The following is a 21807-nucleotide window of genomic DNA, read 5'->3' as shown; positions in this document are numbered from 1 at the left end:
ACATTACGTGTATTTATTTTTTTAAATTATCTATTTCCCATTTCCACTAAAACTGAAGCTATTGAAGATCAAAAAGAACACATAACATAGATAGCATTCTTGTTCTGTTACCCACTGTATCCTCTTGTAGTCAAGTGCTTGGTAGCTAACAGGTGAATAGTGAGTATTTCTTGAAGGAATAGATGAAATGACTTTAAATTTTCCTCCAGCCATGCCACTATCTAACTATTACACTCAAAATTTGTTCTTGATAATAAATTCGTATTTTAACATTGTCAATTTGTACAAAGATTAAAAATACTTTACATATACTGGAAATTCATGCCTTGCATACATCTGCTACCTCATTCACATTGAATTGTGTGTGTGTGTTTTTTTAACTCCTCTGCTGCCAAAGTGAACACTCAATTATTTCATATTAATTGCAGTCACAGTTAAGGTTGATTCATGCCAGGATCTTTCTTGATGTGACTTCTCCCCCTATCTTCAAGCATTTTAGTATATAACCTCATGTCCTACTTCTCCCTAACTGCTCCAAATAATTGCATAGTTTGTCTCTGTATTAATATTTTTCAGCTTTATTTAGTTTTAATTTCTTTTTCAAAAAATCACTTATTCTTAAGTTTATGTATCGTATATAGATCTGTTAATTTATGATTCAACAAAAATAATCAATTCATAATATGAATGGCTTCTTTCTTTATTCTAGATTATGAGTGAAGAGGCATCTGGGTAGAACTCAGTAGAATCAGTTTTCAGCATCACGTTCCCAGAGTTATGGGTGTGATTCTCTGACTCATTCTGCATTGAAAATATGCCCCGAGTGCTGTTATGAAAGACAAAGTACTGGTGTCAGTGGTATCCTTGCAGAATGCCATTATAAACCTCAGCTATGACACAATGAAAGTATAACCGGCAGTAAACTATGAACCGTATCAATTACATTAGAAAGTAAACTATTCCCAGTAATAAAATCTGTTAATTTTCAATTGAAGTGATTGAAATCTTTAGAAGAAGAGGTCCCCCAGCCCCAATGCACCTCAGGAATTTTTGCATTCCTCCTAGTATATGTGCTTTATGCATTAAATAATTTGTTCTCTAAAAATGATGGCTGGGCTGAAAGTTCTTTATTCCATCATTGCTTTTAGAAAACCTCAGATAATGGATATGAGGTTCCTGACGAACATTTTACACTAACATTTCTTTTTTGGACAAATAATTTTCAGACATGAGCTTAATACGGCATTTAAATAGAGATGTGTTCCAAGTGGTAACCAATACCTTCAGGTGGTAGAACTTTCATACAAGCAATTTCCATCTTAATCATCTAAAGATAACTGTAACATTTTCATAAAATTGAAGATTATATTATGTGGAGAAAGGAATTCCTCACATCTCTACGGATTTCTGTGACAGAAATCTATTACGATTATATGCTACAAAACTCAGGGCTTTTTAACTGTAGTGATCTTGAGCCAGCTTCATGCTAAAACCAGACTTTTCATGGAGAGCTTTTGATGTGAGCTACATATAATCACACATTTTGTTATAAGTTAAATTAGTACATTTTATTAACCAAGACACCTTAAAATATTTTTGTTAATTTCAATGTGTTAAAGTGGGAGAAATTTAATTCTCACAATTACGGCTGGTTCTAGGCAGAATTGTGACATTGCTGTGTGTGTTTTTGTAGTGATGCGTTTCTTATTTTTGGTGGCTTTTAGCTTCTTTCTCCAAATGTACCCAGGATCCTGATTCATAGTTTCACCCAAACTATTCTTGCTTGCTTCATAGTATGTACTGAATAAAGTTTTGTTGAAACAATAAACAAACTTGTATTTTTATCTGTATCTATGGACAAGCTTTATCAATTGCTTTTCTTGTGTATTATCTTCCACATCAATAAGTTAGAAATGACTCACAGGAAATGACCAGATATAAAGAAGTACATTTAATATACTAAAACTGTGATATAAAATATGGTTGAAATAACATCCAACAGATCCATTTCTACATAATTGAGTTTTCTTGCTTGTTAAGGTGATGTAAGAAGGTGATATAAGGATAAAAATTGTTATTCCAATGGAAATTGATGAGGACACACATACTGAAACCCTATTCTCCACATGTTTCCTTGAAGGAGAAGCATGAGTAGACAGTGAAGTAAGAAAAACAGACACAGCCTTGTAGTCCTTTGTTGGAAGTGAGTCCAATATGAAATTCCTGGATACAGGGTGGAATCAGGTAGATTCCTTTTATTTTCCTGTGCAAGAGAGTTCCAAGAAGCCATCGTGAATTAAAGCCCGGCCCAAAGAACAAACAAAAGTCTACAATTGTAGTGTCCTTTTTTTTCAATGATCCCAATATGGTGAGGAAAGACTACGTTTGTCAGTCTTAGAGCAAAGGAGCTAAAGAGAAACAAAACCGAACACACACACACACACACACACACACACACACACTGAAGTGTTTTGTTGCAGCTCAGGTATGGCAACTGTCTTACTGTTTTTCAACTGTGATGTCTAGGATAAGAGCATCCAAAGAGTGTGGGGGAAAAATTCAGGGAAACCTGAAGAAAGATCAATGCCGTAATCACTGAATTTGGATAATAGCTATGGTTGGTTTATTTTCTTTTCTTTTTGTTTTTGTTTTTTGTTTGTTTGTTTGAGACGGAGTCTCACTCTCTCACCCAGGCTGGAGTGCAGTGGCGCGATCTCGGCCCACTCCCCCTCCTGGGTTCAAGCCATTCTCCTGCCTCAGCCTCCCGAGTAGCTGAGACTACAGGCGCCCGCCACCACGCCAGGCTAATTTTTTGTATTTTGAGTGGAGACGGGGTTTCACCATGTTAGCTAGCACGGTCTCCATCTCCTAACCTCGTGATCCACCCGCCTAGGCCTCCAAAAGTGCTGGGATTACAGGCGTGAGCGACCGCGCCCGGCCTAGCTATGGATGCTTTCACAGGAAAAAAAGCAACGCACACACAATACTCTTAGCCTCTTTTTTATTTCTGCCATTCCTCAGCTCGTGGTTTCAATATTTTAAACACATTCAATGCAAAATCATCATAATAAATGCCAACGTGCCCCTCACCACGCTGAAATAAAGACAGTTTATTTTATTTTTTAGTCATAACTTTGCTGTTTTTCTTCTAACAAAACATACTCATATTCTTACAAAAAATTTTCTTATATCTAGGTAAATATCATTTTATTAATAGAAATGCTCAAAATTCCAAAATTCTGGCATTATCAATTTATGGCATTTTGGGTGTTTTAGTGTTGTATAGATGTTTTTGCATAATTGATATCTAAGTATATACAATTATGCACTATTTATTCATTCCAAAAATGTTTATTTAGCTTTTAGAATGTGCCAAGCATTGTTCTTGAAATCAAGCATGTTTCACTGACAAAACAAATTTGCCCTTCTCACAGAGCTCACATGTTAGTGTGTGTGAGTCAGGCAGTAAACAGTAAGTAATCTAATATGTGCCAGCACAGAGTGCGAAGGAAATAAAACCTTTGTAAGGGAAAAGTTAATGGCGGACGTAGAAGCAAGAGTGCTCTGTGTTGCTCAGGAACATCTCTTAATAGTGTAGTATAAGTGCAGCAGTGTCAATATTGACAGCAGTGTTTCATGTTATTAAAAATGTAATGCCTCCTTTAATGGTTGCATAGTATTGTATTTATGTACCACCGTATATTTAACTGGACTTCTATGGTTTGAATTTCAGGTTGACCTTTTCATAGTTTGAATAGACTGTAGCAAACATATGCAGAACAAGACTTGCTCACATTTCTAATATTTACTTGAGAATAAACATTTAAATGTAGAATTACTGTGTCAAATTTTAGTCACTTTAATGATCTTGTACCAATGTTGCTCTGCTTTTCAGAATGCTTTTGATAATATGCAGTTGACTCTTGAAAATCACGGGTTTGAACTGTACATATGCGCTTAGATATGGATTTCTGTTTTCAAACAAACCAGATCAAAAATACAGTACTTGTGGCATTGGAGACCTGTGTATATGGAGGGTCAACTTTTCATACATGGAGGTTCTGCAGGGTCAACTCTAGGACTTTAGTAGGTGTAGATTTTGTCATTTAAGGGGACCCTGGAAGCAATCTCTTCTGAATACCGAGGAATATCTGTATATATTTTTTCCAGAAGTATACAATATTGCTCTATTCATTATTTCCAGGCCAACATTGCTTATCACTTCTTTCATTTTTACTAGTTTGATAGAAGAAAGAGATGTTCCAGGTGTTAAGGGTTCAAGTGCCAACAGCTCTATCAATTATTTTACTCTGCTCTTATTCTTGTTCCTCATAGCTTTTCATTATTGCACAGTAATTTAGAAACTATTTTTTTCTGTCGTAAAATAAGTTCTGCAAACAAAATTTTATGCTTTAGTTGTAAAATAAATTTAGAAACCAAGTATTGAGAGGTGACAACGTGCTAGCAGCCCTCGTATGCTCTGGGTGCCTCCTCGGCCTCGGCTTCCACTCTGGCTGCGCTTGAGGAGCCCTTCAGCCTGACACTGCACTGTGAGAGCCCCTCTCTGGGCTGGCCTAGGCCAGAGCCGGCTCCCTCTGCTTGCGTGAAGGTTTGGAGGGAGAGGCGCAGATGGGAACTGGGGCTGCGCACAGCAATGCAGGCCAGCACCACTTCTGGGTGGGCGCGGGCTCCTCGGAGCAACAGGCAAGCACCGCAGGCCCCAGGCAGTGAGGGGCTTAGCACCCAGGCCAGCAACTGCTGAGGGTTCTCCAGGTCCCCAAACACTGCCGGCCAGCCAGCACCTGCGCTCCAATTCTCACTGGGCCTCAGCCGCCTCCCAGCTTCCAGTGGGGCAAGGCTCTGGACCTGCAGACCGCCATGCCTGAGCCCACAGCCCAGTGGGCTACCACGTGGCCTGCCTGGCCCGAGCCTCCCCGAGGGGCCCCACCCCCTGCTCCGTGGCACCCGGTCCCATCTACTGCCCAAGGGCTGAGGAGTGTGGTATCCACTAGGGGAAGCCAGCTGGGCTCTTGAGTCCGTGGGGACTTGGAGAACTGTTACCCCTAACTGGAAGATTGTAAATGCACCAATCAGCACTCTGTATCTAGCTAATCTGGTGGGGACTTGGAGGACTTGTATGTCTAGCTGGAGGATTGTGAATGCACCAATCAGCACTCTGTGTCTAGCTCAAGGTTTGTAAACGCACCAATCAGCACCCTGTGTCTAGTTCAAGGTTTGTAAACACACCACTCAGTGCTCTGTGTCTAGCTAATCTAATGGGGACTTGGAGAACTTTTGTGTCTAGCTCAAGGTTTGTAAATGCACCAATCAGCACCCTGTCAAAACGGACCAATCAGCTCTCTCTAAAATGGGCCAATCAGCTCTGTGTATAATGGACCAATCAGCAGGATGTGGGTGGGGCCAGATAAGGGAATAAAAGCAGGCTGCCCTAGCCAGTAGCAGCAACCTGCTATGTGCATGTTGTGGAATCTTTGTTCTTTTGCTCATTGCGATAAATCTTGCTGCTGGTTACTCTTTGGGTCCACGCTGCCTTTGGAGCTGTAACTCGCACTGTGAAGGTCTGTAGCTTCACTCCTGAAGCTAGTGAGATCATGTAGTGATCACACTACAGGTGTGAGCCACGATGCCTGGCTAATTTTTGTGTTTTTTGGTAGACACAGGGTTTCACCATGTTGGCCAGGCTGATCTCAAACTCCTAAGTTCAAGTGATGCATCTGCCTCAGCCTCCCAAAGTGTTGGGATTACAGGCATGAAGCACCATACCTAGCGTCAAACTCATAATTTTAATAACATGGTATTACTGTGGCAGAAATATAACCATGATATTATGAGACACAGAAATAATCGTCAGGTACACCTAATGAAAACAGGAATGACTGTTTTTAAAAAGCAGCCTACAGTTAGTGCTATAAGAAAATTATAAAATGATATGGGAGTTCAGAAAAAGGAGAGCACCTCTTCAATTGGGAGGAGTCAGGGAAGACAATTTATACAAATAACCATTATAAATATTGGTACAATTCCTTCTCAATACAGTGGCTACTGGTAGGTATTGAGGAGAGAATGGTAGGCAATGATAAGAAGTTAACAGATTTTGTAAGATCTGTTAACCCACCAGTAAGAAGAAACTGCGAACACATCATCTTTAAGAACTGTAACACTCACCGTGAGAGTCCTGAGGGTCCGTGGTTTCATTCTTGAAGTGAGCAAGAGCAAGAACCTACCAATTCCAGACACAGTATGATCGAAGTGGCACAGGAATAAGGGATCCTAACTTCTTCCTGTCCACCTATTCCCTAGTGGATCCCAACGGATTCCCTTAAAACGTGTTTTAAATAGTCCGTAAGAAAAAACATATACTTCTGAAGATAGTAACACTCTTTTTGGCTTTGCTAACTTTAACATTCATTTCTTATCCCCAGCTGGGCTCTTGAGTCCGTGGGGACTTGGAGAACTGTTACCCCTAACTGGAAGATTGTAAATGCACCAATCAGCAGTCTGTATCTAGCTAATCTGGTGGGGACTTGGAGGACTTGTATGTCTAGCTGGAGGATTGTGATTTTTTTTTTTAAATTTCTAAACTCTGGTTATAGAAAGCAAATTGGAAATTTCTCAGATGTCATGATCTGCTTTCCTTCTGGCCTTCTCCCAGCCGTCTTCTTCTAAGAGAATATACTTTTCCTGTATGGTGCCTGCAACTTCAAAACTACTAGCAATTCTTGAGGTTCAGAGTCAATGTCCTACTCTTAATCTCCTTTCCGTCTGGGTCAGGCATTCTTGCTTTGTGTTTATTATGGCAGAGTACAGAATTCTTAGCATACCTTTATGATTAAAACCATGTGTTTACTTTATGGCTTTTACACTAAATTCCTTGAGGATACAAATGAAGTATTATTCACTATCTTAGTTTTTAGCATTCCGTGGATGATCATGAAATCATTCTTAGTTGAATAAACAAGAGAGGGATTTACCATAATTAATTTTGACGTCTTGGTAGAATCGCCAACATTTAGACAATCAATTTCTCACATCAGTGCAACTATCTGGTAAAATAAACTTTAATCGTATCACTTAGTGCTGAAAAATATTCAGTATTTTTCTGTTGCCTACCAACTAAATCATATGTTGCAGCTTGGTTTTGGAATCATCTGTACTATAGTTTCAGTCTGATCTTTTAGCCTGATGTGGATATGACCTGCCTACAAAATCTGTTAACTTCTTATCATTGCCTACCATTCTCTCCTCAATACCTACCAGTAGCCACCGTATTGAGAAGGAATTGTACCAATATTTATAATGTTTATTTGTATAAATTGTCTTCCCTGACTCCTCCCAATTGAAGAGGTGCTCTCCTTTTTCTGAACTCCCATATCATTTTATAATTTTCTTATAGCACTAACTGTAGGCTGCTTTTTAAAAACAGTCATTCCTGTTTTCATTAGGTGTACTTGACGATTATTTCTGTGTCTTATAATATCATGGTTATATGTCTGTCACAGTAATACCATGTTATTAAAATTATGAGTTTGATGCTAGGTATGGTGCTTCATGCCTGTAATCCCAACACTTTGGGAGGCTGAGGCGGATGGATCACTTGAACTTAGGAGTTTGAGATCAGCCTGGCCAACATGGTGAAACTCTGTGTCTACCAAAAAACACAAAAATTAGCCAGGCATCGTGGCTCACACCTGTAATCCCAGCTACTTGGGAGGCTGAGGCAGGAGAATCACTTTAACCTGGGAGGTGGAGATTGCAGCGAGCCCAGATAATGGCACCACTACTCTCCAGCTGGGCGAAAGAGTCATACCCTGTCGCAAAAAAACATGTGAATATATACATATACATATATATGTGTGTGTGTATATATATATGAATTTACACATTTCTTATTCCCTTTGGGGTTCCCACAATTAACATGACACCTCTTTTAATAGATACTAAATGACTGATGAACATATACATATACAGTTATCATCCTGAAAATGATTGTAAACTTTCTGAGGAAAAATGGCTTTTACTATATCAAGTTCAGTGTGTTCAATATAATGGGTAATTCATATGTGTTTATGGAAATGAATTAATGAGCATGTGACCTTATGAAAGAATAAACCACCAAATAATACTGGCTTAGCTTAATATCTACTTTCTCTTTTCACTCTTCAAGTATTTTTTGACAACTGTGCTTGACTCTCCTTGAATTATTCATTACTTAATCTCATGGATGTTAACTATTTCTGGTTACCATGACATATCTAAAAGTGAAATTTCTGTTATGTCGTTTTTGTATTGACCAAGAATAATATCAAATAGGTGATTTCTTTTTCTATTAATTTTAGAAGAATAAAAACTACTTAAAAATATACAATGGACCTGAAATGTTTTTGTGGATTTAAGAAATAAAGAACTTAATGAGTAAATGATAGACTCAGGTCAAAAAAAGATCTGCCAACCTGAATCAGTGTTCAATGGCTATAACCTGGACAATTTAAACAAAAAAATAGCATTGGATCATATAATGTATAATAAACAATTATGAGTACATATAGATATAAGTAATTTAATCAATAAATATATAAAAAGAAGGGATCCTTCTTTAAAAAATTTAAATTTAAAACATTTAAATTAACACGTAGAAAAATTCAAGAAATGATAAGTTATTTAAGGAAACACCACAGTATAATTATTCCAGGCAAAATCAATCAAAAAATGCTAGAACTAATGAGTAAAATTTGAGGAGAAAGGGGATATTACAGTCATCTCAAATACTTTTCTGAAGATGTTTATAGGTTACAAAATTTAAAAAGCAACTTAGAGAAAACGAAAGATGTCAGCTGAACCAAGTTATCAAGGAACACCATAATTAATAAGGCATATGGATATTTTGAATGTCCAATATAATATATGAGAATGAAAACATGAAGTCTTGCCAAAAATGCATAATATTAATCAAATTTTGGGAAAATAACAGGCAAACCCACATTGAGAAACATTCTACAAAATAACTGCCCAGAAATCAACAAAAGTATCAAAGAGAATCATGGAAGATAAGGAGAGAATAATAAACGTTACAAATTGCAAGAAACTAAGGAGAAATTAGAACTAAATGTAACATGGGCTTCTGAATGGGATCCTGGAACATTAAAAAGGTCATTGGAGGAAAAACTTGTGAAATTCAAATAAACTCTGTTATTGAGTTAATATTATTGTACCTAAGTTAATTTCCTGGTCTTGATCATTGTACCGTGGTTTTGAATATTTTTAACATTAGGAGAAGATGAGTCAAGGGTGTACATGAACTCTCAGTATTATTTTTTGCAAATATTCTGTATGTTTAAAATTACTTTAAAATAAAATGTTTAAAAACTACTTTGTGAATGCAGTTTGTTTATATTGGTAATAGTCTTTTGAGTTTTGGTCAAAATATTATAAATTCAGATGCAGATATTCCTACTATGCCTGCAAAATTGTGGCATATAAATCTGTTTCTTCCATTTGTAATCTATTCAGAAGAAAAGCATAGAGATAAAACAGTGCTTTGCAAAATTAAGATTTAGTTTAGATTTTGTCATGTTTCTTATCAATATTTAAAAATAGGAATTACATTGCTTAAAATTAATATAAATCAGGAATTATAAAACCATTCGGAGCATTTTGAGAGGAGTTATTCCTAATAACTAAATATTTCCCATATTATGTACATTTCTGTTATTGCTTTTCTTTTGTATGACATTGCACGAGCTGCATAAGACTCTACTTGGCATGTCTTATTGTTATTTATTAAACTAATAAGTATGTCATTCAGTATACACTAGCCTTGTGCTAACATCTGTTTGTGAATAAATAGGTATTTTTCCAACAAGATAAATAACCAGAAACTTCATATTATAAGCAGAAATAATTATCCACACTACAGAAAATGAGGACAAATTAGAATCTTAAAACTATAGCAATTTGGAAAGCTTTTTAGATATCATGACTGCAAGGAGAAACTACCAAACCTACTAGGTGTTTATTAAATGCAGTATTGCTAATTGTGCTGGACAGACGCCTTCACAGATGGTACATGTTTAGCTACATATCTGTAACTTATTATCCCAAGACAGATGTTCTGAAAAATAATTGTATTCTCTTATGATTTGCTGTTTTATTTTTGCAGACTTATCTGAGACACATAAGCTAAAATACCCTTTTTGACCATACACTTTGGTCAGCTGGCTACTACACTGCCATAATTCTAAAACTTCCTAAATTTAAGGAATAGATGAAAATAGAAAATTACTTATGCCTATCAAGAAACGAATATTACAGCTAGATTCCTTAAATTCCCAAATTAAAATAAAATGTTTAAAAATACACTGATTTAGGTACAGATGTAAAATCACTATCATTTTCACTGTCATTTATCCTCATTACTATCTAGAAAAAAATGAAATCACAATTATTCCCTAAATTAGTCCTCTGTTCTTTTTGCATAGTTTAATCAATATACTGACCTACCTCTTTTTCTTAATAATTTTAGGAAAATAGACTGAACGCTACTATCAAAAAAGTTTAACCATCTGGTAAAGGAGATGTTACCCTGTCACTTGGGCAGATGTTCAGCAATGGAATTCTGCCAACATAATGTATACAGCATGTGAATTTACATGTGGATGTAGAAGAAACGTTACTTTTTAACATATATAAACTCCATTCAGTAAAAAAATATTACTTTTATTAAAAATCTTTCTTTCTCTTTATGCTCTGCCCTCCTGTCCCCATGACAGAAGATAGAAATATGTTGGTATTGCCTGTGCACTTAAATCTAGTCAGGTAGTATAAAATAATAATTTCTACAACTTTTTTTCACTTTATGAGATACAAAGATGTTTCCCCACAGAAAGGCAAAAGGAAAAATCAAAAAATAGTAAACTAGGATACTTAGCTATATTTATTGAACAGTGTGCTAGACTACAATTCTATTCTATTGGGAATTATTTAATTTTATCTCCTCTTAGACAAAGTGAGGATTAACTGTGTTTGCAGAAGAAGACTAAAGCTAGTGCCACCACTTTTGGGCAAGGAGTTTTGATGTGTCCAGCTCATTCTCCTTTGTGAGATACCTGAAGGGTAAACTATTTTTGAAAAAAAAAAAAAGTTTGAGCCTGGGCATGATGGTTCACGCCTGTAATTCCAGCAATTTGGGATGCCGAGGCAGGTGGATCATCTGAGGCCAGGAGTTTGAGACTAGCCTGACCAATATGGTGAAACGCCATCTCTACTACAAATACAAAAATTAGCTAGGCATGGTGGTGTGCACCTGTAGTCCCAGCTACTCAGGAGGCTAAGAGAGGAGAATCACTTGAACTCAGGAGGCAGAGGTTGCAGTGAGCTGAGATCGCACCACACTGCACTCCAGCTGGGGTGACAGAGCAAGACTCTGTCTAACAACAACAAAAAAAGTTTGAAATTCCTTTGTTGTATGACCAAAACACAAGCAATCAGCATATTTTCCTTCTGTGCTATATTCATAGAAAACAAATTGACTATCTAAGCCATATTCGCCTTCAGAAACAAAACCAGTAAAATTCTGCTGTTTGAATTTGTTGGTCAAAGTACCACATTTTCACTCCAAATGCCTTGGAAATTGATTGGAGAATATGTGTAGATACATGAGTCTACATTTACAGAATTTTATGTTTGAGCGGCCTGCAGAGATTATTTTGTCTCATCGGCATATTTCTAATAGAATGTAGACTATATTCTTGATTGCATACTTTCTTCAAATCATGATGAAGTCTTTCTATTTTTCTGCAATATCTTTTATTTCATTTATGCCATATCTAAGTCTAAAATGGAGACTAAGCAGTCATCCCAGTGGAATTCAGGCTGTCCCTTTAGAGCTTCATAGTTCATTAAAATTGGCAAACTAGAAAGCACAACTAGGGATCACTTTTTCAATTGCTAAAGACTTTATATATTTTTCTAAAAAGTCAAGAAGGTACTTTAATGTTTTGAGTATCATGAAAAGAGTTGAGAAGGAGTCTAGTCTGTTTCACTTGTTCAATGATGTTTCATCTGTGATCCCATTAACTTGGCTCCTTTATGACCCTCTTAATATTTAATATATTTTCTATTAGTAGTGATGGCTCAAGCTAAATAGTGTAAAACAAGATGTTATTATGGAAAAAGTACTCAAAGTTTCAAATAGTTCATGTTTTGTTTGTCCCAGATTAGTTCATTTACTGATGAAATGAGTAACCCCTAAAATCTATACAACAATAATTTACAGTTGAGTTTATGTACATTAACCAGGAAAATGTCACCTTTCTTGTCAGTCCCATTTTATGGATTGCCTTTACCTCCATGAAAATGTGTTCACAAATGAAATGCACCAAATTTAAATATGGCCTGTAAGTAGTCATTAGAAATCCAAGGAGGAATATTTCAAACATGTTTGGTGTAAATTAACCAGGAATATTTGGTAGTTAAAAGGTTTCATTACCACTAAAATAGAAAATATGATCAGTTTGGACAGCATTTCAAACAGGGCAATGTTAAAGATAATGGAATTATTTAAGCTAGAGAATAGAAAATTAAGATACGTTATAATTATTTTTAAATATTTGAAAGACTGCTTTATCAGTCAAGTTAGATAAAGTTATACTTCATAAAATCTACTTAAACAAGCTCAGTATCTTAAAAAACAGAAACAACAGGCCAGGCACGGTGACTCATGCCTATAATCCCAGCACTTTGGGAGGTCGAGGCAGGAGGATCACTTGAGGTTAGGAATTCCAGACCAGCCTGGCTATCATGGTGAAACCCCATCTCTACTAAAAGTACAAAAGTTAGCCCGGCATGGTGGTAATTCCAGCTACTCAGGAGGCGGAGGCAGGAGAATCGCTTGAATCCGGGAGGCGGAGGTTGCAGCTAGCTGAGATGGCGCCACTGCACTCCAGCCTGGAAGACAGAGACTCTGTCTCAAAAACGAAAACAAAACAAAAAAACAGAAACAATTTATTTTTAATGCAATCAAACAAAATCAATAAGTAGCAGCTCTCTCTGCAGTGTCCTCTATCAAGAACTCAAGATGATGGCGCCTCCACCATGTGTTATGTGACTTATCCTTAGTTCAGAATCATGGACGATGAATAGAGAACATGGCAAGTCATGCACCAACTATTCAAGGTATCTGCTCAGGTGCAACATAGCTTGTGCCCTTTCATGTTTCATTGCACAAAGAAAGCAACAATACCATAGTTCACTTAAAGGAAGTAGGGAATTGCACTTCTGCTATGTAACCAGAAAGGAAAGACATGAAAATATTGAAAAATGGCACTGCCTACCCAAACTGCCATGCAAAAAATGGATGCCCACAACCTTTCCTGCATGAATGATAAGTTGTTGATGTGCATGTGGGTAGAACACTCCTAAAAGTATACACAGATTCTTACAGCTTCCCCCACCAATGACATAGGTGAGACTTGCATAATACAAATGCCCTGAAATGCTAGCTGTTATGGAGTCGATGCTTCTCTTGAGATAGCACAGATATTAAGTAAGTGCAAATTTAGAAGGATGGTGTTGAGTTCTCTAATAATTCTCAAAAGATTAAGATGTAACAGTATGCTATAAATTTGAGACTGAGTACCCGCCCCCGCCCCGCCATGGAAAAACATAGCATGGCTTATGTATTGTACTTTAAAGCGGATTTTGGAAAAACCATGTAATATACATTAAAAAGTATCTTGTTTTGATGGTCATTCTATCTGTCTATAATGTAAGTAACACATTTATGCATATCGTGGAGGCCAATGAGAAAGATTTTCAAAACTGTGGACTTTGCCTAGCATAACAGGAGCCCTTCATTCTACGCCTTTCTTGTAGTTTATCTCTTAGTAGCTAATGAGCAGATCTGTGATTAGGCTGCCTCTGTTTATATCTTGGACTGGCCTCTTAGGAAATTTTTAAACCCGGAAAAATTACTTAATCCTTCTAAATTTTAGACTTCCTCTAAAATAAAGAATAATCATATTATCCTTATTTTAATGTTCTGTGTATACAAGGATTAAATGCCACCATAAATATGAAACGGAATAATGAGGGTATACAGTAATCACTCAGTAAGTGTTGGCAGTATTGTTATCACCACTTATTTCTTGATATTCATTACTCCAGTTGTGTATCTGTTACTCTGCAACTCTGTTATCCTTAGCTAAAAATTTTGGTAGAGAGTCTCACATTTTGCTTCTTCGAGTAGCTATGACTACAAATGTGGTACTAGTGTTAGTCTAAGAGGTGGTTGCCTTTTACAAAGATTTTTAACAGCTAATCAAGAAAAAAAGGAACAATCTTCAATAATTACAGTTGATGAAAGTGAAACTAACTGGCTTGGAAAATTATTTTTTAAAAAAAGGTCCTAATCATGCGGATTCCAAGCCTTCATACCATCCTGAGTCCTCCTGCACCACCATCTTTAAATACGATGTCTTACATTTACATTCTTTTGGTTATTTTTTTCCTTAACCCCCTTTAAAATTGTTAAACATTATTATTCTCAGCTCCTTTATAAATAATTTTTGGAGACACTTTTATTATGAGTCTGAGCTCATATTACCTTCACAATTTTTTTCATGAGACAACTCCCTATCATAATATCCTCAAAAGTAACTTTAATTTTCATTACTTCAAGCTTCATTGAGCTACATTTGTCAAAATTTGTGTCCATTTAAGGTGTACAATGTGATAATGTCATATACATACACATTATGAAGTAATTACCACAATCAAGCTAATGAACATATACATCACCTGTTAGCATTACCATTTTCATGTGTATGGTGAGAACACTTGAAGTCTATGCTATCAGCAAATTTCAAATATGCATGCTATACATGAGATTTTTCAGAACTTATTAATCTAACTGAAACTTTCTGTGCTTTTGCCAAAATATTTGCAAACCATACATCTATTAAGGGGTTAATGTCCAAAATACGTAAGGAAATCAACCCACTCAATTGCAAAGAATACATATAACCCACTAAAAAGAAGAGTATAAGCCTGAATAGACATTTCTCCAAAGATGACATGCCAATGGTCAACTGGCATATAGAAAGGTGCTCAGTATCATTAATCAGGGAAATGCAAGTCAAAACCACAATGAGATTACATCACACCTGTTAGAATGACTAACATCATAAAGATAAAAGATAAAAAGTGTTCATAGGGATGTGGAGAAAAGGGAATCCCCACACACTGTTGGTGGGAATGTAAATTGGTACAGCCATTATGGAAGACAATATGGATATTTCTCAAAAAATTAATTTCTTATTTTAATGCTGAATCTCTAATTATTTTCTTTCCAATTTCAGCAAACAAAAACCTTGACAATTTTTACTATATAAATTAAAATGCAATTTAAATTTCTTTATACTCTTGAAAATATAAGTTTTGTTCTCTTAATTTTAACATATGTTAACGCACCACTTACAAAGAAGATTTTAGGTTGGCATTCGGAGGTCCTACTATTTATATTTCTTGTAAATAATTTTATCCCTAGACTTCCTAAATATTGAGGAAAGTTTAACTCGGTATATATACACACATGCACACGCAAACGTGCTCCAAGAGAAATTCAGATACTATTCATGTTAGCTTACTACTCAAAGATTTTTATTTGCTCTTCCTAATAGGTAGAAATGGAAAAGTCATGACCAGGTAAATATGCCCAACCACATATCTAATTCCTATGCATTTCCATGTGTTGGATGAAAGAAGTAAATGTGAAGTGTGATGAGCACGTTAGTTTCAATTTAGATATATAACCGTGTTATCTCATACTTGATCTTTTGAAATGCCTTAGGTTGCATTGATAATAAAGTACTTCAGGTTACAATTCTTTGGAAACCACACATCCTATGTTTTATAGATTTGACTTCAATATAGTATGCTTTTTTCTGCTTGTTATTCCTAATCTGAATGACCATCATAATCTCTTATGTTAATTTTAAAATCCCTGATCCATATATCAAAGTTTACTAATGCACTCTATAAATCAGCTTCAGAATCAACATTTTTGGAATGTTCTCTGGGTGATCCTTTTGTAGCCATCATTTCTGAAGAGTCAGAAACACCACAGGAAAATATAAAATAGTTATAAATAGGTATTTTGCCACTAAGGGTAGACCATTCTCATGACTGAATATGTAAGCATTATTATATTTGGTGTTTTTCTTACCAATCTTTAGTCACCCTCTGATTCTAAGAGCTTTGAGAATATTATAAATTCCCATCTCTTAAGTATTCTGCTCAACATTAAAAAATGCTTCAGAGTTAATGTGGCAATATACAAATGTATGTTTCTGAAATGTATTTATACACAACATTTAACAGTTACACTACTTTCAGTTTTGAACCCTTCCTAATTTTTCAAATCTCTGCTTAGGATCATGTATCATAAGAGCAGAAGTTTGGCCCTGGCTGGCTACTCTGGGATAGCACCCAATAGGTGTAGAATTGGCCATAGCTGAGTGAATACATGACTGTTCACCGTCAGCATTTCTTATTGCTGCAGTCTTATTCTGATTCCTATAGAAACACCTGAATTTTCTGTAAAATAACTAGAACTCCTCCATTCTGCCTATAAACATGTTTACTTTCAATCAAAATTCTAACTGTGCATGCTTATGTGAGAACTGAAGTCTCAACAGGTTTCTAACTGACTTTTCTAGATTACATCAGTCTAAAGATGAGGAGCAATGGGATCGATTCAAGATTACAACTTTATTGTAGTAGGATTTTTATAGAAAATGGAACGAGAAACTTTGAACGATAGTAAACAGAGACATCATACATCACATAATGTCTGTCAGGAAGGATTTTCATGAGCTCATGAGGTAATCGGTCTGCAATTGTAATTCTAAGAGCCAAACTTATATGTGCCCTTTGAGTGCTCAGAGTTCTGCTTTTCCTCCTTTGTACCCTGGAACGCAAGCAAAAATTCTCCTTAGAGATATGCAAATACCAATACAAGGAAAGAGAGTCATTGATACACAGTCAAAATCATCCCCCAAGGGCAAAATTCTAAGCTTGGAGAGATATCTCTATGTTGACTGCTACAATGTGAAAATTCATATATGTGTTTTGAAACGAGAGCAAGAACATTGTCTCACTGACACTGGAGTGATTTACCTAGTTATGATAGAGATGAATATAAACTCCAAGACAAATATCTGTTATTCACATTTTAGAAAGTGGGCCCAGGACTCCCATGTGTTAAAATTGCTACTGAAGCATTTGGTTTGCTTGTAATTATTACTTTGACAGAGATTTGCTAGGTTTAAAGAACCTGCAGTCAAGTTTAGAACAAGAGGGTGGAATAATAAATGATATTTATGAGAAGAGCCAACAGTATCACTTTGATGACTTATTTATTTCTAAAAGGAATATAAAAGATGCTCTAAGGTGCCATATAAAGTTTTTAATTATTTATTTATTTATTTTTGAGACTGAGTGTCGCTTTGTCACCCAGGTTAGAGTGCAGTGGCACTATCTTGGTTCACTGCAACCTCCACCTCCCAGGTCCAAGCAATTCTTCAGCCTCAGCGTCCTGAGTAGCTGGGACTACAGACGTGTGCCACCACATCTGGCTAATTTTTGTATTTTTAGTAGAGACGGGGTTTCACCATGTCAGGCTGGTCTTGAACTGCTGACTTCAGGTGATCCACCTGCCTCGGTCTCCCAAAGTGCTGGGATTACAGGCGTGAGCCATCACACCCGGTCAATTTTCTTAATTTTTATACTGAATTAAATTGCTTTAAGTGAATTATGTAATTTTGAGAAGATACAATAAGAAATTGGACTAAAGAAAATGCTCCTCTGAGAAACTACAAATATAAATGCAAATATTTACTTTTTTCCCCAAAAGATGTCTTCATAAATTTGGACATTTTCTGCTCGGTCTACTTGTGTTGCTATAAAAGAATTCCCGAGGCTGGGTGATTTACAAAGAAAAGAATTTTATATGACTCACAATTCTTCAGGCTGTACAAGAAGCATGGCTCCAGCATCTGCTTCTGGTGAGGGCTGCAGGATCCTTTTGCTCATGGCAGAACGTGAAGCAGAGCTGGGATGTCCAGTGATCACAAGGTGAGAGAGCAAAAGGAAGAGAGATGGGAAAGAGATGCCAGACTCTTTTAAATAAAAACAACCAAAACTATGGGGAAATGAATAGAGTAAAAGTCCACTAATGACCCTGAGGAAAACACTACGCCATTCGTGAGGGATCTGCCTCTTTGACCCAAACATCTGCCACTAGACCTCACCTCCAAAACTGGGAATCTAATTTGACCTTTTGGAGGCGTCACATATGTGAACCATAGCAACTTTGTTTTGTTTTTTCTCATTCATTTCTCTACAAATAACTATCTAACACTTAAGTTGTTTAGTATATGTATATGCTAGATACTTTTAAAAATGTTTTAAATACATGGATTGATTTAATCCTCACAATAAGGAATTGTGAAATATGGTCTTAATACTCTGATTTTATACATATGGAATTGGGAAACAAAGAAGCTATATATGGTGGTCAAGATTACAGAGTCAAGTACAAAGTGTGTGCTGAATTTAGGCAGTCTCACAAGTCTAAACGTGACAATAGCATGAGACTGCATCTCTAATGCTTAAGCATGGGAATTCTAGGGCACAGACTACTTAGAATCAACTGTTGTAGTACTTCAAAAGATTTTAATATCTGTAATTCAAAACATCTTCTTAAAACCCTCTCAGGTATTCGAGCAATTAGGTAGGTTAATTGGCTATTTTAACATCACATAGCCAGTGAATTTTAGGACTAGTAAAATTAAGTGTTTTAAATTCTAGTCACACTTTCTACAGCAATAAAGAGTCTGACTCCATGTTTGATGTTTGAGTGCTGGAAGCTATTTGGTCCCATTTCCATCTCTTTCCCTCTAGCACTTATCAGGGCAAGTTGATAAAAACGACCACAGGTCTCTTGGCAGCAGTGGAAATACACATAATCCATAACCCAAAAGCTGCAACATGTTCACAAATCTACCCCCTACTAAGAAAAATAACTCCAAGCCAGCCCTCACCCACTTGCTCGAGTCATTCCAGACTGGCTTCTGCACCAGTCTTGCATGCCCCAGAAAGTCTCTTTTCTTGAATAATAAACTTCAATGCACATTTACATCAGTCTCCACATCCACACTAGATTTAGGCGAAGAGTTGATTTACGCCCCTACTGGATTACCACAAATATCTACCAATATCCACATTTCAAGAACTAATTATTAATCATTTTCATTATATAATTATGAAGTTAGCAGATACAGGTAATAGTTTGCCCAATTTGGTCATGTATTCATACATATTAGCAATGAAAATTTCACTTTTCTTTTAACAAAGAAATACATGATTTGATTTTAAGTATGCTACCACATAGTAAAAAATTTAGGAATAGTAACTGATAATAAAATCGCCCAATATTGTAAAATCAGGTAATTTTTAATCAGTTATGCAGTCCCTAAAAAATAGTATTATTATATAATCCACCAATTTTGCTTGAAATAATTGAAAGCAGGAACTCAGATATTATGTACCTATTTTTATAGCAATATTATTCACAATAGCCAAAAAGTGTGAGAAAGTTAAATGTTCAACTTAACTGTATTTTGTTAGTGTGAGTATACAATGAAATATTATTCAGCCTTAAAAAGGAATGAAATTCTGATACATGCTATAATATAGATTAACCTTGAAGACATCTTATGTAAAATAAGCCACACATAGTAGGACAAATTTTATTTTATGCATATTTGACCACAACAAAAAGCAGCTAAAAATTATCCCAGTGCAATCAAGCCTGCTGTTTTATTACATTTACATTTTTTAAAATATACATATATATGAGTTTTTAATGCCTTTGCACATATTCTGAAACCTAAACAAGACTTTCATTGCAAATGAACACTAAGGATTGAGTGTCTTTGGCTCTAATAGAGAGACTCTATTTCTAATAAAGCTTGTGAATAAAGAATATTCCCTTTTCACTGATTGATAAAAGATTGCTGCCAGTACTGACTTCTCAGAAGAAATTAAGGTAACTATTTACTTTTTTTATTTGCCTCCTCCCACAATGTGATATAATATGACAAAAAAGTACAAGACAAAGAATTGCATATTACAGTTAATATTAAATATTAGAATCATTCTTCTATCTATATAGAATTTATGATTTATTAAAACGTATTAAATACCCTGGGAAGAATAAGTATAATTTTCTACCTGAATCTAATTTTTTCTACTTTAATAGAAGCCTTATAATTGGTACATATTAACAAAGAAGATAAAAAAATGCTTTCTACTTACATACAAGAGATCAAATCTTATAAAATATCCACAAAATGATACACATAAAAATCTTGAAGTAAAATAGATATTTCATTTCTTACATGCGTACGTGGTAAATAATGCACCCTTCTCATTAGAAAATATCTTGATATCAAAGAGAGCAGGGTGTTGGATATGAGATTAACTCTTCTCGTTCTTTTACGGGATTATCATGGATCTTTATACAGTTTCTGAAATATAAACAAAACCAGCATTATTTGGGGTGGATAGGCAAGGAAGACCCTGGGGTCACTAACGCTGTGAAGAGATGTAGCCACACTACAATAATAAATTCTCCTACCATTTATCTCTACAGACATATTCCATATCAGCAGAAGTGATCATTTTAGTGAGAAGGTTTTAGGTCGTCTTTGCAACCCAGCTGGCCAATTCCTTCTACATCTTCATTCCAATAGCTTTAACATCAGGGCAGAAAACCCTCTGGTAATCCTAACTTCCTTCAACTTCTTTCAGAAAACAGATGCTTGCAGTGCAATAATAAGACACCTTTATCTGTTGTGAACTCATAGAATCTGAAGCCTAGTCTTTTCTCTTTTTTTTATTTTTTATTTTATTTTATTTTTTTGAGAGATGGAGTCTCACTATGTTGCTCAGGTTGGTCTCCAACTCCTTGCCTCAAGCAGTCCTCCTGCCTCAGCCTCCCTATGGCCCACATGCCCAGGCTGCTTCTTAAATAAAATATTTGAAGAATGCAAACTCCTCTACTCTCTTTTTGAACAAATTCTGAATTAGTCGTCTGTGTTTCTATGCACTCTAAGAAGTTCATTTTGACTATGTGTAATTATATTATGATAATATGGTAGTATTATATTTCACTCGAACTGGGATGGAATTTTGCTTGTGTGACATGTTTGCTTTTTATGTGTGCTTTATTATGGTACGTTAGTACTTCATCCAGTATTGTGTAATCTGAAATCAAAGTAATTTTAACCTATGTAACTGAATAATCGGTTTTTTGTCTTCTCCAATATCCTGGGGTTTTAGTGCCTTATTGGAAAACTGGCACCTTTACATTCTGGGAGGGAAAAAAAACTGTTTTAATGATTCATAAGCATTTAGTCAGAAGAACTTAAAGAGCATTTTATTTTTTAATAGCTTTCCCATGTGTCCAAGAGTTATTCTAAGGTTGTCCCAGAAACATTATATGTTCATAACTATGGAAGCCACAGTAGCTTGAAAGATTTTGTGTTTTTTTTTAACACCAAACTAGATAATTGTCTTTAAACAAAAAGTATGCTTTGCAAGGAAGAAACATCTATTTTGACAGTTTCTTAAAATTGAATGCTTCTTTTCTTACTAATAAAACAAATTACATAAACCATCAATTAATAGGGATGGTCAAAATCAAATTTTCAGACACTTCTTGTTTCA

The sequence above is a fragment of the Trachypithecus francoisi genome, unplaced genomic scaffold (assembly GCF_009764315.1).
Source record: "Trachypithecus francoisi isolate TF-2019V2 unplaced genomic scaffold, Tfra_2.0 Lachesis_group18, whole genome shotgun sequence".
Classification (NCBI taxonomy): Eukaryota; Metazoa; Chordata; class Mammalia; order Primates; family Cercopithecidae; genus Trachypithecus; species Trachypithecus francoisi.
The sequence above is the reverse complement of the archived record's forward strand: the minus strand, read 5'-3'. Positions refer to the sequence as shown.